General features: G+C 44.8%; 1 protein-coding gene across 1 annotated transcript in view; it reads left to right on the forward strand.

The window, feature by feature from the left end:
* Nucleotides 1–618: 618 nt before the first annotated feature.
* The window catches only part of LOC126199149 (UDP-glucosyltransferase 2-like), a 136,672-nt gene continuing 115,833 nt past the window's right edge, over nucleotides 619–21,457 (forward strand). Inside the window, exon 1 of the mRNA XM_049935905.1 lies at nucleotides 619–706. The gene's annotated coding sequence lies outside the window, so the exon portion shown is untranslated. The remainder of the gene's footprint in view (nucleotides 707–21,457) is intronic.

Below are 21,457 nucleotides of genomic sequence, written 5' to 3' on the forward strand. Positions count from 1 at the left end.
AAAACAGTTTTTTATTAAATAGGAACCTTGAGCTGACATAAATAATTTGAACGAATGACGTTCCATTATGTCACACAGTCCCCCTTATGTTTCGCGCGGTAGAACAAACGACTCTACAAGAGATCAGACAGTTCTATCTGCGTTTCGCGCGTTGTTACCCTCTACTGCTCATGTGCGCGAGGTATATCCCGCGTGGATGGTGTAATAGGTATACGTGAAACAGCCTGTAGTTACAGATATGCACGCTTGGGACGCTCCTGCACAGATATACGGTTTAGGCGCATCGTGTAATAGGGGCTTAACAGTATACGCTTTTGTTTAATGATGGCTATTGATTTACTAAATACCAAATGCCAAATATACAAAAGAAAACAAATGATGTCGATAGAATTTAATGACTGAATATGGTCTTTTCCGCTGCTTCTTGTTTAGCATCGACCATGACATCCTCCGTCACTAGTTACACATTCCTCCTGGAGAGACAATGCATCTCGTTTGCGTACCACTTGTATTTGCTCGTACAATTTGAACGGTGCTCTGGCGGAGCGCGAGATACGGCGTGGGTGCGCAGGGTGGGGGAAGCCGTTGGAGGGAGAACGGCACGTCACACAGCGCCAGGTCACGAGTGCGTGAACCGCTAGTGCCAGTTGGCGACGCTCGCCGACAGCAGACCCGGTCGCCTGCTTGCACCACTTTACTCACACAGGTACGTTATATGCGGCACTCTAGGTTTTGCCAAGACGTTGCTACTGCCATACAAGTTCAGCGTGCAGTTCCACGCCATCGTTGCACTCCTCTCTAACGTTATGTCTATTTTCTTTGGCTTTTGTTGTCATTTCTTAGCCGGACGCATTTGTAGGATGCTTCCTATAGCCTTCGGTAGCATTAGTGCGTAACCGATATTCTAAAGTACTTCTAGCAGGATTAACCACTGCAGTGTGTTTCTATATTGTACTTCTTTGTAAACATATCTCAGGACTTGTTAAGAATTGTGGAGGCAATATTAACAGTCGGCGGGAAAATTAACGATTTATTACTAAAAGGTAGAATGAGCGGTGCTGTCACGGTGAAAATTAGTGCTCCTAAAACAATTTCTAAAACCTTTTTCTCAGAGGTTTCCATTCGTTAGAAAACTCGGTAAGAACAAATTCGGAGTTAACCAAATGCCCTTATCATGTTTATCAGATTAAATATTATCCGAGGTGCTATTATACTGCAATAAGCATTCACATCTAAAAGATGGATAATATTGTTAACTACATCATTAACATAGGAGCTGAGGTCTAATGTGTTCCGATGTCAACGATATAATCCGTTGTCATTCGCATCGTGCGACAATGCGATACTGACAATATCTCAACAATGGCATGTTGTTATCGTATCATCCGGATGGTTCAAATGGCTCTAAGCACTATGGGACCTAACATCTGAGGTCATCAGTCCCCTAGACTTGAAACTAACTAACCTATTACACATATCCATCCCCGAGGTAGGATTCGAACCTGTGACCGTAGCGGTCGCGCGGTTCCAGACTGTATCCCCTAGAACCGCTAGGCCACTCCGGCCGGCATACCACCCACAGATGAGAGTATTTTGCCATATGAGTGATATCCGAAACTTCGATATCTAATTAACTAAACAAACACTGTTTTTCGCCTTGATCCACATTTCATTATTAATGTTATTGCGCAACGTATGTTTCGGGTTATAAGCCCCTTTTCAAGTACATTACTGATTTCCAAACATGGTAATACATAGATAAACATGATGACAAGGCAAAGTTAATCTCAACTTCTTAGGTATGGATCCATAGCTTAATGTACAACATCAGTGACCATTCTTTAACAAATTGCATCCATTATTACACATTCACCGATTATACTACAATGACCGGACTAAAGTTATGCATCAGCTAAGATATTTTTAACTACGATGGACTGGGGTCCAAAGTTTCCCTTCTATCCTGGGGTTGTGATCTCATCTAAAAGACTTGAATAATTGAATTGGGTTTGCTCGTTTAATAATAGGTGTGCCGATATACACACCTGTGGCAGTCTGTAGTTTTTGGTTTGTACAAAAGTTCCGTTATCTCCGCCTTACACGTGTTTACCTTTATCCAAAAGAATATTCCTTTCTACCCAGAGCAAAATGTTCGCTTTCGTCCATGTATTGTTGAAGCTTTATCCTTCGCGTCGGAGTCGTATGGCACATTGTCCATAACAAATGTCGGAGTCTGGAACCGCGCAGCTGCTACGGTCGCAGGTTCGAATCCTGCCTCGGGCGTGGATGTGTGTGATGTCCTTAGGTTACTTAGGTTTATGTAGTTCTAAGTCTAGGGGACTGAAGACCTCAGATGTTAAGTCCCATAGTGCTTACAGCCATTTTTATATTTTTACTATTGTCGAATTCGGAGGAATATTATGCAGAACAACAGTATCATGACACCCTTTGAACGTGTTCTTGTACGACCACTTTTATTGCGAATCTCGTGTTGGTGTTACCCGGGCAACGGCGTCAGGTGTCTCCGGTGAGCCAAACTCAAAAGTCGCAACGGTAATATTCGTCATCCTTTTTAATGTGGTACACTGTACATGTTGAAGTTATTTGCTTGCTTGTAGGTCAGAGTTCTTCTAACTGAAGAATGCCTACGTTCTGTTCGGCTGGACATTCAAACTGCGTTAACTGATAACAGTACTAACGTTTACTGAATACAATCATCTGCGCTGAGCAAATTGTCTGCCGTACTCCACAGCTAGAGTATTTCTGTTACAAAACCTTTTATGAAATATCACGTCAGCATACTTATACAGGGTGAACAGTAATAAAACCGACAGACTGCAGGGAAGGATTCCTCACCGGAAATGGAGGAGAAAAGTTCTTATGAACATTTGTCCAGAAATGGACGGTGTGCGTACAGTGGCAACAAAATCAAATGGTTAAAATGACCCTGAGCCCCCAGAACTTAGAACTACTTAAACCGTACTAACCTAAGGACATCACACACATCCATGCCCGAGGCAGGATTCGAACCTGCGACCGTAGCGGTCGCGCAGTTCCAGGCTGTACCGCCTAGAACCACTCGGCCACCCCCAATGACAACAAATCGACCTTTAGAACCCGGTCCTCCAAATCTGGTGTACACACAGTCCGCCACCTGGCTGCACGTTCGTCGATCTGAAAGGATCCGTGATCACACGATTGCCCAAAAAGGGCTTTAAATGTTCTGTGATGTCGTTAGTGTCTGTGAGGGTACTTTTTTGTTATAGTCGTGCTGCTTCTCGACCGTTTCCATCTGCTTGGCCGTACACAAACACCATATCGGCTTGTTCCCGACATTAACACCGGACCATTCCCCTGCTACAGTGCTCTGCGTCAGTCACACAGCCTGCAACGCAAAAGGAACACAGGGCACGTGGTGAGAGCAACTTGCATTCTTCAGCGTCTACTACCGTGGCAACGAAGCAGTTTTGAACACCTGCTCGTAGGACCTTTCTTACTCCATTTTCAGTCAGGAGTCCGTCCCTTCACTTTTTCAGTTTTGTTAATGTTCTCCTCGTATACATTCGAATTACCGCGGACAGTCGGTCAATTTGAGGCCGCTGTCTTTACTAACAGCCTAAATGAAAGAAGGAAGATTAGCCTTTAACGTCACAGCGACGACAAAGTCATCAATGACGAATCTCAAGATTGGAAAGAAATCGTCTGCACCGTCTCAAAGGAATCTTTCTGGCAATCGTCATAATTGAATTAGGGAAAATAAGGAGAAGTTAATTCTCCGCAGTCGGGCAGGGATTTGGACCCTGCTCCATCAGAATGTAAGGCCAGTGTCGTAAGGGGGCCACACACGAAGGGCACATCGGAGCGACCCGTCTACAGGCCGTGCGATGCGTCCTGAGGTCGCAAGTTTGTAAAATATCAGGTCACGCGATTGATCTCGTATCGCGTGGAATTCTCATGCGATGTGATGAATAGCATGCGATATGTGGTAATGTGGCTGCTATTCGATGCAACGGAAACGAACAAGTAACTTATTCCTCAATTTATAAATTAGTGTATGACATGTTTGTGGTAGAGCTTGCTAATCAAAATAGAACATGGGATTTTTATACTGTAGGTTGAATTTCAGCGTGACACTCAACTCAAGCACTGAACGATAACAGCTGTACTAACGTAGAGTGAAGTAAAATCAGTAGAGGCAGATGATCGTACCCTGAGAAACTATTCCGTACTAGGCTTTTGCTCCGGCCGAAGTGGCCGTGCGGTTAAAGGCGCTGCAGTCTGGAACCGCAAGACCGCTACGGTCGCAGGTTCGAATCCTGCCTCGGGCATGGATGTTTGTGATGTCCTTAGGTTAGTTAGGTTTAACTAGTTCTAAGTTCTAGGGGACTAATGACCTCAGCAGTTGAGTCCCATAGTGCTCGCCATTTTTTTTAGGCTTTTGCAGCCCTTTGCACGTTTCCAGGAACAGATAATATACGTCTTAGTGGAAGAGCCGAGTGTGTTTCATGCTTAAGGAGGTGAGGGAACAGACATTTGTGTCTAAGTTTCTAAAATACTTCGCATTTCTCTAATCATATTGTACCCTCATGATCTCCTCTGAAATACTCTGTTATTGCTGCATACCATTTTTGATTGTTAATAATGGCTGTCTGACACAAAAAGCATTTCAGTTACGGTACAGTATCGGTGTGGAACCATAAAAGACGTTTCATTCTTATTTATTTATTTATTGGCTGTTGGATTCATGGCCCTGCGACCTCTCTACGTAACGACAAAAACTTGACTGGACAACGTAACTCAGTACCCTGAATTGTAACACTGTTCGGAAGAACTAATTTCTCAATAATATAATACTTGAAGAACGGCATCGGTCTTCTTCTTTCTCCCAGAGTGTCGTCTCTCTTCGGAGGTTGGCTATCGTTCTGCCTAGTACTGTTTTTGACCTTGCGGGTCTCAAATTGTATAGCCATGATGTTCATCTTTTCCTTCCAGCTTTTTCTTCCATTATCAGTTTTAAAATATTGTATCTATCCTTACGTTTTCGCACAAGAACATCTTCTTTGGTAATTTTTTGTGTACAAGACACTCGGCGATACAGCCGCATTTCGAATGCCTGAATCTGTTTCATTGTTGTCTTATTGTCCATGTTTCCACTCTTCTCAAGAATGCAGGGTTTGAATAACTATCATTCGGACTTCTTAGGTCCCCGTACATGATCACAGACAGTTGGTCAATCTTCGGTATGTCTGCCAAATATTTGAATGTGTACAATGTTGTTTGACGAGTTTGTCAAACATAGACCGTGTTTGAGAGAAAGATTGATTGACGGAAAATTTAATAACTTCAATAACTGTAGGATGTTGGTTTTCTTGATGTATAGCCCCGTATGTTTAGTGAAATATAGTTTCAGTGTGTCTCAAGCTTTTAAAACTATGGAAACTACAAAATAGCACTGAGAATTATCAGAATTATCGAGGTGTCGCATCGTTCCCAACCGTATAATACGCAGGAAGAGGTTGAGAAGAAAATCAATAGTCCAAGCACAACATACAAACGAGAGTGCAATTAAATTGAAAAAAGTCGAAGATTTCCGATTCTTCATCGGACAATGTAAGCTATATGTTCCCGAATTGTGGTACTTCCATAAACTGTCATTTTAGGACCAAGTAGTAGAGAATAAATTTTCGCATATGGATGCCTTCTTTTTCAGTGTGATGGCGCAGTAACTCTAAACAAGTTCTTAAAAGTTTCACTGGGCGTTCGAAAAAAGTCTATGTAATCATCAGGTTTCAAGTGGGACATTTCCTTTAACGGGTTTTCATGTGTATATTACCCCCTCATCGTAAACCATTCGTTGGACCAGCGCCGTGTTTTCTTCTTCTTCTTTAAACACAGTGTCAGAGTCAACGTTCGATATGCCTTATTTGCATTTGTAACCGGTCCCACGAGTGGCAAATTACAACATACTCGAACAGTATGTTAAATGGACGAACTTGCTGGACCTTGTACAGGCTTGTTTGACATATCCGTGGATAGATAACAGCTTGACAGCTGAGCCTGATCGTGTACGGGGGCCTTCAGTTACAAGTTTAAACTACGCTTGGTAAAAAACGACCTCAATATATAAAAAAAAGCAGTTCTGGGGCCACGCAGGCGAGCAGCGAGTTGCCAGCGTGTGTCTGATGACTCACGATGCTGAGAATGATTGTCAGTACATATCTGCAAATTGCAGAGTAACACTTACTGAAAATACTTCACAAAGGTAGAAGAACGTTTTGACCAGCCTGTATTGAGTGATCCGAATTTCTTAACTTGTTTTTGGCCTGCTTGGCCCCTGAATAACATAAGTAATGTTTTTCACTTAGGAACAAAAACCACAACTTTTGAAGGAGGGTCATAAATTAGCTGCCGTTCTTAAAGTATCGCCGGCCGAAGTAGCCGCGCGGTTCTGGCGCTGCAGTCTGCAACCGCGAGACCGCTTCGGTCGCAGGTTCGAATCCTGCCTCGGGCATGGATGTGTGTGATGTCCTTAGGTTAGTTAGGTTTAACTAGTTCTAAGTTCTAGGGGACTAATGACCTCAGCAGTTGAGTCCCATAGTGCTCAGAGCCATTTGAACCATTGAACCATCTTAAAGTATCCGTATCCAGACATAGATAATCGTATTCCTTTGCGCAAGCGGCAGTTTCAACTACTGTTGACTACGTTCCTCTAGCAACACACTTTGGTCATGAATATTCTGTCCTCTGGCGAAAACCGCATACCATCGTATAAAGACTGCTGCTTCTGAAAGCTTCTCCTCATTCCAAATAAAATCATGTGTCTCGATCTGTGCTATAAGAATTATTTTCGTCTACAAAAAAACATCAAAAGCTTAGTGTATAAATCAGTTTAACATCAGTGTGTTATTTTATGAAGTCAGTTATACGTCAAAAGCCGGTGTTTGAGAAGTAGTTTTAGACCAGTGTTTCGAGACGACCAAAAATGAAATGGGCTTGATTTTGGGAATATATGACGTAGGTATTCATATAGAGGATGGTGCAGAATGGTGAGGGCTATTTGTAGTAGGTTGTGAGGTAGTTCAGAAGGATTCAAGTTTTCCAGGGTAAGCGTACGAAACGGATTATATCTTCAATGGTGGGCGCAGAACAGAGGGAGTCGTTTTTGTGGACTGGTGTACCAATTGTGTGTATGAGGACGGTGCGTTCAGGTTTTTGGGGAAAAGGTCTAGATCTGGATTTCTGGTGGGGGGGGGGGGGGGCGGGGCATGGGGTGAGGTTGGTCGCAGGTGTGTAGCGGGTAGTTGAGGTTTGGGCATTGTTTGTGTAGGTGGCTTTTGCTTGCAGTGAGGACGGGTAGGTGGGTGTTGACAATTTTTTGTCAGGTGTTCGTTGACTTTGTATGCCTGTGTACCGGATCGAGACGCTTCTACAGGATGCTTCCAGCGGTAAATCAAGGTCCCATGTCAAATGAATTTGTCGAGGACGTCGGGTGATTATTAAGAAGCGAGGTCCATTAATACTTTCGATGAGTAGTGTTTGCACGCATTGATTCCTGGTTGCGAGTTGAGTTCACTTTCGACTTCTTCGTCTGTGTACCCTATGTTTAACTTCTTTGACGCTGTTGGGGATGTTGTGGGGTCGGCATGGAGACTGCGGCTGTTAAGGAGGATTTTTGAAGGTCGTTATGGAAGCGTTTCCTCCAAAAGAGGGGATAATTCGGAGGAAGGATAAATGGGAATGAGGATCCTTAGTTTTAACGACGATGGAATATCTCTTACGGATGAGTTTCTGGACTTTATTGCTGGTATATACCACTGAGGAGTATTTTAGGATTTAAAAATTTATGAGTACGACCTGCATTTCATTAATATCTGGAAGAGGTATCTGCGTCCTTTTAGTTTCATACTGACTCTGACTGTCCACGCTTGGCCATTTGTTAGTTTGAGTGAAATTTTAGGTTGGGTGTGGAAGGAAGGTTGTGGGCTGACTGGGGTAGGGAATGTTTACCTGCTCGTATGGCAGTATGCGTCGTAGCCGGTGCTGTGGCTGGCGAAGTCGGGGCTGCTGCTGGTGATGGTGTGGCTGTCGCTGACGGCACTGCGGCTGATGACGCTGCGATAGCTGATGGTGATGGTGCTGCCCTTGGCATCCGTTGGTGGTGCTGGAGTGTTGTCAAAAGCTCCTGCGAGCGTTCGACACATATTTGCTGCCCATGTTGTCCAGGTAGCAGATGACGTCATGGAGATTGCTGCTCTAGTTATCGTGGCAGCAGTCCCGGGCGATGTCCTCCTTCTGACCCCTTCGTCGTCGTGTAGCTGTCTGGCGATGGAGGTAGCGATCGTCCGCGACAGAAGCTGACGACTCAGCGACGATTTTGTTTACGCTGCTGGGTGTGTGTAACGGCCGCCGTGACAGTCCGTTGCGATAAGAGAGTGGTTTTAACTGAATCAAAATCTAGAAGAGTAGCCTCTAGCGCGTCGTCATTGTGAGTTAAGTCGTTGCTGTGAATACGCCTCTTGTCTTCTTCTCTTCTGTATACAAATTGGAGTCGCCCGCTAGCGTCTATCTGTACGTGTAAGCTAATCTCAGGAAATGCCTCAAGGATTATGATTCAGTGTTCACTGATTCATGGGGAAGGTTTTTTTTATATAATTTACAAATATTTCACACAAATTGCCAGAGCTATGATGAATTAAAGTTAAGTCGTGAGAAGGATTATACTGCCACCTACCGAAAGCGGTTGGAAGACGAGAAAACAAGTGTCATGAATTGGCAGAAAGCGTGACCGAGGGCGCATATCGTTTGATTAAGGAACTTTTGGCACAGTAGGGTGGCGTGAGAGATTAGCCGCGAATGTTGCTCGAGTCAACACAAGGTAGCCGGCCGCTGTACCCGAGCGGTTCTAGGCACTTGAGTCCGGAACCGCGCTGATGCTACGATCGCAGGTTCGAATCCTGCTTCGGGCGTGCATGTGTGTGATGTGTTTAGGTTAGGTTTAAGTAGTTCTAAGTCTAGGGGACTGATGACCTCAGATGTGAAGTCCCATAGTGCAGGCTGTTCCAGCTCGTCGGCTCCGTTGTGAGCCGCGGAGCGCTCCCTGCTCCAGGGAGCCGTGTAGCTCGCTGTGACCATTCGAGTGGGCCGGCACGTGGCACGGCTGGCTGAGGCAGGCGGCAAGGCTAGCGTTTTGATGTGCCAGCTGCGTCTTACAGGATCGACAACCTCATACTCTTAGCTGCTAAGACGTGGTTACATGCTACGTAAGGAAATACGATGTTCAGGAAAAAAATAAGAAACAACTGTTTTACAAGAAATTGCATACCAAATTTATTGGGCCTCTGTAGCTTGAAATTTTCTTTTCATTACAAGATCGGAAATATCAGTCGTCAAAGTGTTCACAGCGTTAATGCGGAGGATGGCCTTCATTGTTGCATCCTGAAGAAACGATCGTTCCTTACTTTTTACTCTTTTCATTGCTGAGAAAAGCTGCTCACAACAATACGTAGATCCAAACATGCACAAGATCTGAGCCGCGTTGTTGTGTAGCTTGGGAAAAGTTTTTTGCTGTAATGAACGATACCATCGTGACAAATGCAACGTGTTGTAGTACCTCAATTTCAACAAAGTTGAATTTTGCAAATCAATAATCTCCAATTGAACTGACGATGACAAGTCATCGGAGGAAACTGAAAAAGGAGTGCTGAACACCTTAAGTTCCATTTCCACACTAGTCTCGAAATCGTGTTTCAAACGACGTGATGAGCTGCTTTAACTTTGCTTGGTAATCGCCGAAAGTAGTACCTTCACGTAGTTTTAAAGAAGCAAGACTATTGGAGAACGTTAAATGTCCATTACTCATCTGCCTCTCAAAATAACGTAACTTCCCCATGAACGCTTTGATCTGGTCGTGCATGTCAACGATTAGCTGCCCTTTGCCCTGCAATGACAGATTTAAATTATTCAGATGCATAGCTATGTCAGCTAGGAACGCCAGGTCTGATATCCATTTTATATCTTTCAGACAACGCATTTCTTCCTCTTTCATTTCGAGAAAAAGGGATACTTCCTCACGAATGGCAAAGAAAACATCAAGAACTTTTCCCCGCCTCAGTCAATGAACTTCACTGTGGTAAGGTATGTCCCCATACTCTGCTTCCATATCTTTCAGGAATCCTTTGAATTGGCGATGATTCATACCGTGACGCCGCACAAAATTCACACACTTCACGACATCTTTCATTACGCCACCTAGCTCTACTGTTTCAACACACAGTGCCTCTTGATGAATAAAACATTGAAGAGTGAAAATGTCTTTCCCGAATTCGTCCCTGAGTTTATTTTTCAAACGAGAAGCAAAACTTTGGTGACACCCTATAATTTGTGGTGCACCGTCTGTCGCTACAGAATGGAGCTTATCCCACGGCAAATTCATTTTGTCCACTGATTCACAAACGGCTTCAAAAATGTCACGTCCTGTTGCGGTGTAATCAAGTGGCACCACATCCAAGAGTTCTTCATTTACTTGAAGACATGTATAATGTCGTTGCATATTGTACATCTTCGCAGATTTAAATACTTTATGACATACAACACACTGCGGACGACCATCGCTCTCAATCAGTAGAAAGATATCCTCCAATAGTACAGGGCTCCCGCGGCTAGTCATAGCTGTCATTGAACACGGATTATTGCGTCAGTTGCGGCTGCATGCGGCCAGGGGGCAGTGAGTTCGCTTTCCCCCTCCACGCGGGCTGCGAGCTGCCGCAGTGAGCGCTCCGGCTCCCTGGAGCTCGGTGGGAACAGTCTGCCATAGTGCTTAGAGCCATTTGTGTCATTTTGAACCAACACAAGCTACAATATTATAGTGACATACGTTCAGTGGAAATACAAATAAAAAAGAACATTCCGTCTCATTTGTAAGTTTGTGGTTATCGTATTCATGTTGCGTACGTACGTTACGTGTCTTGCGTGCAATGAAAGAAGTCACCTTTGAACCAACTGCCCGCGGAGCGTTTTTATTTTACGGTCTTCCTTGGAATAACGCCGTGAATAAACGGTTGCTGACTTCGTCCCCCCCTCCCCCCCCCCCCAACTAACGACCTTTTGGCTACATCTTCCGTTTCTGATATCCGATAGTTTCCACTATCACTGCGGGTGATTTTTTTCCACCGTTACAAGCAAAGCCTGAGCCCTTTCCTGCTATTACTTAGCTGCCCTGGAGCAAGTACTTAGCTGCCCTGGAGCAAGTGTCGGAGTGTTCTCCTTTGTAGCCTCCACCACAATTACCGTTGACAATATCACAATTTCGCTCTCTGTCCTATGTCTGCTCTCGACAGTGGGGATCGTGATTTGCCGCCTATTGTGACTCCTGCTGCGGAAATTGTTATCCCAGAGCTGTCTCCCTCTGTCTGAGATCCATTCTGATTGCCCTGCTTTAGACAGTTGGCATGGATCGTACAGTGGCACTCCCTGTGAGGCAGGCATCTGACCAGATCTGCTTACGCCGCCGACTACAGAGGCTATTATGCCTCGCAGCAGCGATAATATACCACGTGTACAGCACAGCCGGAACGTGCAACCTAGGTCAGAGATTCAGTTGGAGCCAGTACTGATCCCCCACTCTCGGATTCGTTATTGGACAGCGTGATGAACTCTGACGGGCTACTGGTGGATATGTCGTGCTGTTCTGTTGTTCCTTCTGTGGTCTTTCTTCTTTCGATTGATGGCTGAGGCTCATTCATTTGTCACACTCAATGTTAACCGAGAGGTATCAAGGTTACACCTAGCTTCGTTGCGGCAGTTTATATGTGACTCGTATTCGGATATAGTATTCCTTCTAGTGTTATAGATTTTGCTATTCACACACATTGAATCAAATATAACAGTAATGATGATGTCTGGCAATGTTAACCAACAATATAAAGAATGCAATCTATAACACTAGACTGCGTACTCACGGCAGTTCTGCTTTGCCGTTTTTGGTACCACTTGGAAAGACAGAAAAAATAATGGATGATCGCCGATGCGTCGGTTCTCGATTGTGTTCAGGAGACGTAAGGTTTGATTACGCGAAGGTGGTTTCGTGACTGACCTTTGACCCGGATTGCCTTCACACAATCAGGATCTTCGATGAAAATACCTAAGGGAGCTATCTGAATAATGAGAAAAAAATGGAAATGAATGCAAAACAGTGAAATTTTGTAAAAAGTTATTATATTGGAAATTGAACACATTAATGTCCTCCGGAATACAATCGAGATACCGCGATGGAGAGAGAACCTGTAACAAAGCTTACATACACTGAAAAATCATGGTGAGTTTAAAGAAAAAAAATAAGCAGAGATTTTCTGTAAAGTGAAGCATCAATATATTCTCAAGGAACAAAGACGTTAAACTAATAGACATTAAAAAAATACAATGAATACGAAACTTACATTTTTTATGTTTCTCTCATACATGGAGCAGTTCAACAATCGCTGCTTTTGTCTGTCCGAGATTCAGTTTACCGAAGCGTTTTGCTTGGTGATTTACATGGTTTTTGGCACTAAATAAAATGTAACTTGTAGCAGTGCTTCACACCACGTCTTAACAAGTCGGCGACCAAACGTTAAAAAGTAATGAAGTCTCTAGAACATTTCTTAACAAATGATGGATTGTTATTTCAAATGTTTGGCATCTTGTTGCTATCGAGCGCTGTGGCAATGATTTAAATATCTGCGCCCAGCGGGTCATAGCGTTTATTTGAAATATTATTTTAACGCTGGACGCGCGTCTTGGTGTAGGCGCACATTATAAAGCATTTCCTCTGTTTACACGAACTACAGCCCCATGGCTCATTTGCAAAGTATCTAAATTTCAACAATATTACATCCTGCAAGATGATTTATTTACCAGTTTCCCTCTCATTGAACAATTATCCCCGCGACTGTGTGGACCAGTATCACCTTCCAGGTTCTACCAATGGCAGCGGACTCTTACAGGTACAGAGTGGTCAACAATTTGATTTCCACTAAACATCTTGTTTATGCAGATGACTTGGAAATCGCAGATCAAAGGATGACTTTCGAGGAGATAGACGAGAAGATCGAGAAAGCACTCAATGCCGTGTCAGAATACTATCAGAATAATTCCCTTGAGCCGAAGATGACGTGCTACAGACACGAAATTTTACCGACAGGAAGAAGATGCTGTGATGCAAATGATTAGCTTTTCAGAGCATTCACACAAGGTTGGCGCCGGTGGCGACACCTGCAACGTGCTTATATGAGGAAAGTTTCCAACCGATTTCTCATACACAAACAGCAGTTGACCGGCGTTGCCTGGTGAAACGTTGTTGTGATGCCTCGTATAAGGAGGAGAAATTCCTACCATCACGTTTCCGACTTTGATAAAGGTCGGATTGTAGCCCCATCGCGATTGCGGTTTACCGTATCGCGACATTGCTACTCGCGTTGGTCGAGATCGAGTGACTGTTAGCAGAATATGGAATCGGTGGGTTCAGGAGGGTAATACGGAACGCCGTGCTGGATCCCAACGGCCTCGTATCACTGGCAGTCGAGATGACAGGCATCTTATCCGCATGGCTGTAACGGATCGTGCAGCAACGTCTTGATCCCTGAGTCAAGAGATGGGGACGTTTGCAAGACTACAACCATCTGCGCGAACAGTTCGACGGCGTTTGCAGCAGCATGGACTTTTAACTTGGAGACCATGGCTGCGGTTACCTTTGATGCTGCATTACACACAGGAGCACCTGCGATGGTGTACTCAACGACGAACTTGGGTGCACGAATGGCAAAACGTCATTTTTGCGGATGAACCCAGGTTCTGTTTATAGCATCCTGATGAACGCATCCGTGTTTGGCGACATCGCGGTGAACGCACATTGGAAGCGTGTATTCGTCATCACCATACTGGCGTAACACCCGGCATGATGGTATGGGGTGCCACTGGTTACACGTCTCGGTCACCTCTTGTTCGCATTGACGGCACTTTGTACGTTACATTTCAGATGTGTTACGACCCGAGGCTCTACCCTTCATTCGATCCGCACGACCGCATGTTGCAGGTCCTTTACGGGCCTTTCTGAATACAGTAAATGTTCGACTGTTGCCCTGGCCAGCACATTCTCCAGATCTCTCACCAATTGAAAACGTCTGGTCAATGGTAGCCGAGCAATTGGCTCGTCACGATACGCCAGTCACTGCTCTTGATGAACTGTGGTATCGTGTTGAAGCTGCATGAACAGCTGTACCTGTACACGCCATCCAGGTTATGTTTGACTCAAGGCCAGGCGTATCAAGGCCGTTATTACGGCCAGAGGTGGTTGTTCTGGGTACTGATTTCTCAGGACCTATGCACCGAAATTGCGGAAAATGTAATCACATGTCAGTTCTAGTGTAATATATTTGTCCAATGAATACCCGTTTATCATCTGCATTTCTTCTTGGTGTAGCAATTTTAATGGCCAGTAGTGTAGATGTAACAGACTTCAAGAAGAATATAATAATCGCAATTCAAAATAACGCAGTTGTTACCAGGTGTGAGAATTAGCGAATATCAGTTTAATAAGTCACGGCAGCAAAATATTAACACGAATCCATTATAGAAGAATGGAAAAACTTGTAGAAGCCGACCTCAGGGAAGATCAGTTTGGATTGGGGAGAAATGTAGGAACACGAGAGGCAAAGTCACCCCAGGTCTTCTCATAGAAGATAGGTTAAGGAAAGGCAAACCTACGTTTCTAGCATTTGTATACTTAGAGAAAGCTTTCGACAATATTGACTGGAATACTTTCTTCCAAATTCTGAAGGTGGTAGGGGTCAAATACAGGGAGCGAAAGACCATATACAATTTGTACAGAAACAAGTTGGCAGAGATAAGAGTCGTGGGAGACGAATGGGAAGCAGCGGTTGAGAAGGGAGTGAGACAAGGTTGCCACCTCTCCCCGATGTTATTCAATCTGTATATTGAGCAAGCAGTAAAGGAAACAAAAGAAAAATTCGGAGTAGGTATTAAAATCCATGTAGAAGAAATAAAAACTTTGAGGTTCGCCGATGACATTGTAATTACGTCAGAGACAGCAAAGGACTTGGAAGAGCAGTTGAACGGATTGGGCAGTGTCTTGAAAGGAGGATATAAGATGAACATCAACAAAATCAAAACGAGGATAATGGAATGTATTCGAATTAAGTCGGGTGATGCTGAGGGAATTAGATTAGGAAATGAGACACGTAAAGTAGTGAAGGAGTTTTGCTATCTGGGAAGCAAAATAATTGATGATGATCGAAGTAGAGAAGATATACAATGTAGACTAGCTACGGCAAGGAAATCGTTTGTGAAGAAGAGAAATTTGTTAACATCGAGTATAGATTAAGTGCCAGGAAGTCGTTTCTGAAAATATTTTTATGGAGTGTAGCGATGTATGAAAGTGAAAGTTGGACGATAAACAGTTTAGACAAGAAGAGGATTGTCTGGATATGTTTCACGCTGCGCTGACTAATTAATGATTTTCTCAACAAAGTTTACGTATCTTTGAACACTTCATTGAAATTCACATTTGTGTATTTCTCCCCCATTGCCCCAGCTGTTAGCGCTTCTTTCTGTCCCATTCGCGTATGGAGACTGACTGGATGGACGCCCCTGGGCGCACTATAATTACTCTAACCTTGTCTTCGCGATCCCTACTGGAGCAATACGTGTGGGGCTGTAGTATGTTCCTAGGTTTCTCACTAAAAGCTTAGTATAGAAACTTTGTAGATAGATAATAAGGTAATGTTCTTCTGCCTTGGGCAAACACAATTTTTCATGTTTTACTAACCACACTTGTTTCGAAGAAGAAGTTTCTATATCTTCAGTAGCTGTTATATATTATCTTATTATTACACACTAGTGTTTACAAGTCTGTTTGGTACACTATGTGATAAAAAGTATCCGGAAACCCCCAAAAACATACGTTTTTCATATTAGGTGCATTGTGCTGCCACGTACTGCCAGGTACTCCGTATCAGCGCCCTCAGTAGTCATTAGACATCGTGAGAGAGCAGAATGGGGCGCTCAGCGGAACTCACGGACTTCGAACTTGGTCAGGTGATTGGGTGTCACTTGTGTCGTACGTCTGTATGCGAGATTCCCACACTCCTAAACATCACTAGGTCCACTGTTTCCGATGTGATAGTGAAGTGGAAACGTGAAGGGACACGAACAGCACAAAAGCGTACAGGCAGACCCCATCTATTGACTGACAGACACAGGTGACAGTTGGTCGTAATGTGTAATAGGCAGACATCTATCCAGACCGTCACACAGGAATTCCAAACTGCATCAGGATCCACTTCAAGTACTATGACAGTTAGGCAAAACGTGAGAAAACTTGGATTTCATGGTCGAGTGTCTGCTCATAAGCCATACATCACGCGGTAAATGCCAAATGAAGCCTTGCTTGGCGTAAGGAGCGTAAACAAGGAGGATTGAACAGTGGAAAAACGTTGTGTGGAGTGACGAATCACCGTACACAATGTGACTATCCGATGGCAGGGTGTGGGTAATGCGAATGCCCGGTGAACGTCATCTGCCAGCGTTGAGGTACCAACAGCAAAATTCAGAGACTGCGTTAAGGTGTGGTCGTGTTTTTCATGGAGGGGCCTTGGACCCGTTTTTGTTTTGCGTGGCACTATCACAGCACAGGCCTACAGTGATGTTTTAAGCATCTTCTTGCTTCCCACAGTTGAAGAGCGATTCGGGGATGGCGATTGCATCTTTCAACACAATTGAGCACCTGTTCATAATGCAGGCCGGGGTGGCCGATCGGTTCTAGGCGCTACAGTCTGGAACCGCGGGACCGCTACGGTCGCAGGTTCGAATCCTACCTCGGGCATGGATGTGTGTGATGTCCTTAGGTTAGTTAGGTTTAAGTAGTTCTAAGTTCTAGGGGACTGATAACCTTAGAAGTTTAAGTCCCATAGTGCTCAGAGCCATTTGAACCATTTTGAACCTGTTCATAATGCACGACCTGTGGCGGAGTACACGACAGTAACATTCGTGTAATGGACTGGCCTGCACAGAGTCCTGACGTGAATCCTATAGAACACCTTCCGGATGTTTTGGAATGCTGACTTCGTGCCAGGCGTCACAGAACGACATCGATACCCCTCGTCAGTGCAGCACATTGTGAAGAATGGCACATTGTGAAGAATGGGCTGCCATTCCCAGGAAAGAAAGTTGAACGTATGCCTGCAAGAGTGGAAGCTGCCGTCAAGGCTAAGGTGGGCCAACATCATATTGAATTCCAGCATTGCCGATGGAGGGCGCCACGAACTTGTAAGTAATTTTCAGCCAGGTGTCCGGATACTTTTGATCACATAGTGTATTTTCAGCACAGTTACAGTTATTGCCTTCCTGTGTGACATGTTTTGTAGATGTCGCTTTTTCGTGCTTCCTAATGCACACCGTTTGTCCGTTGACTGTTATGAAATTTCACTCAAACACCCTGAACACCCTGTTAAAACACAAAAACGCGAGATCAAAAAAAAAAGAGAACACTGGAGGACAATAACTTTAGCCGTGCCGCAACTACCAGACTTGTGAACAGCAGTATGTAACAATAAGATAATAAATAAAAGCCACAGAAGACGGAGAAACTTCTGCTCAACATGTGCGTGTCGTTAAACAAGAAAAATTGTGTTTGCTCAGGGTAGAACCACATTTCCTTATCACATGTCACGAAATAAACACGGCAAAGAAAAGCGCTTCGACCACAAAACGATATATAACTGCCGGCCGAAGTGGCCGTGCGGTTAAAGGCGCTGCAGTCTGGAACCGCAAGACCGCTACGGTCGCAGGTTCGAATCCTGCCTCGGGCATGGATGTTTGTGATGTCCTTAGGTTAGTTAGGTTTAACTAGTTCTAAGTTCTAGGGGACTAATGACCTCAGCAGTTGAGTCCCATAGTGCTCAGAGCCATTTTTTTTTTATATGTAACTAGGCTTTCACGGGACTGTTTGCGTTTATTATCCTCAAGCTTCTTCCAGTTCAGCATCTTTATGACGCCCCACTATGGTTAAAACAAACCTGTGACCATTCGTGCTGCCCTTCTTTGTATACTGTCAATATCTTTTGTTAATACTACACTCCTGGAAATGGAAAAAAGAACACATTGACACCGGTGTGTCAGACCCACCATACTTGCTCCGGACACTGCGAGAGGGCTGTACAAGCAATGATCACACACACGGCACAGCGGACACACCAGGAACCGCGGTGTTGGCCGTCGAATGGCGCTAGCTGCGCAGCATTTGTGCACCGCCGCCGTCAGTGTCAGCCAGTTTGCCGTGGCATACGGAGCCCCATCGCAGTCTTTAACACTGGTAGCATGCCGCGACAGCGTGGACGTGAACCGTGTGTGCAGTTGACGGACTTTGAGCGAGGGCGTATAGTGGGCATGCGGGAGGCCGGGTGGACGTACCGCCGAATTGCTCAACACGTGGGGTGTGAGGTCTCCAAAGTACATCGATGTTGTCGCAAGTGGTCGGCGGAAGGTGCACGTGCCCGTCGACCTGGGACCGGACCGCAGCGACGCACGGATGCACGCCAAGACCGTAGGATCCTACGCAGTGCCGTAGGGGACCGCACCGCCACTTCCCAGCAAATTAGGGACACTGTTGCTCCTGGGGTATCGGCGAGGACCATTCGCAACCGTCTCCATGAAGCTGGGCTACGGTCCCGCACACCGTTAGGCCGTCTTCCGCTCACGCCCCAACATCGTGCAGCCCGCCTCCAGTGGTGTCGCGACAGGCGTGAATGGAGGGACGAATGGAGACGTGTCGTCTTCAGCGATGAGAGTCGCTTCTGCCTTGGTGCCAATGATGGTCGCATACGTGTTTGGCGCCGTGCAGGTGAGCGCCACAATCAGGACTGCATACGACCGAGGCACACAGGGCCAACACCCGGCATCATGGTGTGGGGAGCGATCTCCTACACTGGCCGTACACCACTGGTGATCGTCGAGGGGACACTGAATAGTGCACGGTACATCCAAACCGTCATCGAACCCATCGTTCTACCATTCCTAGACCGGCAAGGGAACTTGCTGTTCCAACAGGACAATGCACGTCCGCATGTATCCCGTGCCACCCAACGTGCTCTAGAAGGTGTAAGTCAACTACCCTGGCCAGCAAGATCTCCGGATCTGTCCCCCATTGAGCATGTTTGGGACTGGATGAAGCGTCGTCTCACGCGGTCTGCACGTCCAGCACGAACGCTGGTCCAACTGAGGCGCCAGGTGGAAATGGCATGGCAAGCCGTTCCGCAGGACTACATCCAGCATCTCTACGATCGTCTCCATGGGAGAATAGCAGCCTGCATTGCTGCGAAAGGTGGATATACACTGTACTAGTGCCGACATTGTGCATGCTCTGTTGCCTGTGTCTATGTGCCTGTGGTTCTGTCAGTGTGATCATGTGATGTATCTGACCCCAGGAATGTGTCAATAAAGTTTCCCCTTCCTGGGACAATGAATTCACGGTGTTCTTATTTCAATTTCCAGGAGTGTATTTAGTGCAGGTCGTAAAAGTGTTTCGTAGTCAATGTCCTGTATAGAATGATAGCGCTTTCCTAGATATTACCAGTGAACCGAAATGTGCCACCTGATTTACATACGACTAACACTATGTGGTCGTTCCATTTCATACCCTACTAATTGTTATATACAGGTGGAGAAGAACTGCCTGAATTGTACCACTTTTGAGATTTCCTTATTATGGCCTAAACAGTTAGTTAAGGAATTATTTAAACAATGCCTTCGTCATCTGCAGGATGTTGCCCATGGTATTCGATTTAGAGAATGCAAATTCTGATAAAAATGAACACGATGTCTTTCTCTCCAGTTTTTGCCCTCTACAGCTATCTCTAGTACCATGGAAGTTGTTCCCTGATATCTTAATAGATGTTCTATCATTCTGTCTGTTCTCTTTGTCAGCGTTTTCTACATATTCCATTCCTCTCCGATTCTGCGCAGAACCTCCTTGTCAGTCCACCTAATTTTCAACATTCATCTATAGCACCACAACTCAAATGCTTCAATTCTCTTCTGTTCCTGTTTCCCCACAGTCCATGTTTCACTACTATACGTTCTTAAGTTTCTCGCTATTCTCATTTCTGCTACTTCTCATTGCTTTCGTGGTGGTGGTGGTTAGTGTTTAACGTCCCGTCGACAACGAGGTCATTAGAGACGGAGCGCAAGCTCGGGTTAGGGAAGGATTGGGAAGGAAATCGGCCGTGCCCTTTCAAAGGAACCATCCCGGCATTTGCCTGAAACGATTTAGGGAAATCACGGAAAACCTAAATCAGGATGGCCGGAGACGGGATTGAACCGTCGTCCTCCCGAATGCGAGTCCAGTGTGCTAACCACTGCGCCACCTCGCTCGGTTTTTTGCTTTCGTCTTTCTTCTATTTCATATTCTGTACTCATTAGACTGTTCATTCGACTCAGCAGATCATGTAATTCTTCTTCACTTTCACTCAAGATTGCAATGTCATCAGCGAATCGTATAACTGATATCTTCTCACCTTGAATTTTAATTCCACTCCTGAACCTTTCTCTAATTTCCACCATTGCTTCTTCGATGTACAGATTGAACAGTTGGAGCGAAAGATAACTTTCTTGTCTTACACCCTTTTTAATACGAGCACTTCGTTCTTGGTCGTCCACTCTTAGTATTCCCTCTTGGCGCTTCTACATATTGTATTTTACCCGTTTCTCCCTATAGCTCAGCCCTGTTTTCCTCAGAATTTCGAAAGTTTTCCACAATTTTATATTGTCGAACGCTTTTTTCAGGTAAACAAATTCTATGACCGTGTCTTGATTTTTCTTTAATCTTGCTTCCATTATAGATCGCTTCATCAGAACTGCCTCTCATTTTCAATTTTCTTTTCAATTTTTCTGTATATTATTCTTGCCAGCAACTTGGATGCATGAGCTGTTAAGCTAATTGTGCGGTAATTCTCGCACTTGTCAGCTCTTGCCGTCTTAGGAATTGTGTAGATGATGCTTTTCCGAAAGTCAGATGGTATGTCGTCAGAGTCATACATTCTACACACTAACGTGAATAGTCGTTTTGTTGCCACTTCCCCAATGATTTCAGAAATTCTGATGGAATGTTGTCTTCCCTTCTGCCTTATTTGATTTTAAAACTTCCAGAGCTCTTTTGAATTCTGTCCTAATAATGGATCCCCTATCTCCTCTATATCGACTCATGTTTCTTCTTCTGCCACATTATACGAATCCTCCCTTCATGGAGACCTTCAGTGCTGTCTTTCCATCTTTACGCTCTCTCCACTGCATTTAACACTGGAATTCCAGTTGCACTCTTAATTTTACCACCTTTGCTTCTAATTTCACTGAAGGGTTTTTTGACTTTTCTATATACTCTTGGATTTCTGTGCCAGTATGTGCTTATAAA

The sequence above is a fragment of the Schistocerca nitens genome, chromosome 8, assembly GCF_023898315.1.
Source record: "Schistocerca nitens isolate TAMUIC-IGC-003100 chromosome 8, iqSchNite1.1, whole genome shotgun sequence".
Lineage (NCBI taxonomy): Eukaryota > Metazoa > Arthropoda > Insecta > Orthoptera > Acrididae > Schistocerca > Schistocerca nitens.